Below are 1,000 nucleotides of genomic sequence, written 5' to 3' on the forward strand. Positions count from 1 at the left end.
TGGCTGCAAATGACATTATTTTATTTGGGAAGAATTTATTAACCAGTGCCTTCAATTAGTCAGGAATCTACTCTGTGAGAGAGCACATTGGTGACAGCCCACATTAAGCAGCTGAGTGAAAATTAAAATGTTCAAGCTACAGTTGTCTCTGTAAAATGTGTGTCCACAGAATTCAGGGTGCTGCATTTCTGACTAAGTGCATTAGGTTTAGAGTGTAGTTACTCTGTAAGATGCTTTAACATATGTTGGTCACTTTCAGACCATCACCTTTAAAACACCGCGGTGCTGTGCTGGCTCGGGCAGAGAGCAATCACTGAAAAGGATGTGGAGAAAATTGGCATTGCCCCTGCTCAAGGATGACACCCAAACTTGTGAAGCGTTCCGTATTTTGGGGAGAAGGTGAATAAAGTTCTGTGAATGGATGGTGGTGATGGTTGTCCAACAATGAATGTACTTAATGCCACTGAATTGTACACTTAGTGGTTAAGATGGTAAATATTATGTTATGTGTATTTTACCACGAGAAAAATATCATGTTAAACTGATAATATTTTGGCTATATTCAGTTAAATAAAATATATTATTAGCATTAAAAAAAAAGTCAGGGTGTTGCTTAAACACAGCTGGGACAGACATTTGCCTTGCACTATAAAAAGGCGGATGATGACCACCCGATAACTATAACACTTTATTTTGAACACTTTATTTTGAGTAATGCATGACAAGTACGGGCAGACGTAGTCACTCACTGCATCACTGCAGACAGACTCACTCACTTACCCCTTACAACAACACTGATGGAGTTCTTATTCCCGCCATTTGACAGATGGAGAAACAGAGGCTTAAAAAGGTTGACTGGTCCAAGGTCACAGGCCAGGATCAAAGCCAGGTGGGCTGGCTCCCAAGCTCTTTGCCGTCCCTCAGCCCTAGTGTGGAAAGTTGAGGTTGCCCGTGAGATTGGCCAGTAGCAGTCATGAATCCAGGGTGGTGAGCTGAGGCT

At 42.0% G+C, this 1,000-nt stretch overlaps 1 pseudogene; it reads left to right on the plus strand.

The window, feature by feature from the left end:
- Nucleotides 1-293: 293 nt before the first annotated feature.
- On the plus strand, nucleotides 294-391 carry LOC130854683 (U6 spliceosomal RNA; annotated as a pseudogene).
- The last annotated feature ends 609 nt before the right edge of the window (nucleotides 392-1,000 follow it).

Source organism: Hippopotamus amphibius, chromosome 5, assembly GCF_030028045.1.
Source record: "Hippopotamus amphibius kiboko isolate mHipAmp2 chromosome 5, mHipAmp2.hap2, whole genome shotgun sequence".
Classification (NCBI taxonomy): domain Eukaryota; kingdom Metazoa; phylum Chordata; class Mammalia; order Artiodactyla; family Hippopotamidae; genus Hippopotamus; species Hippopotamus amphibius.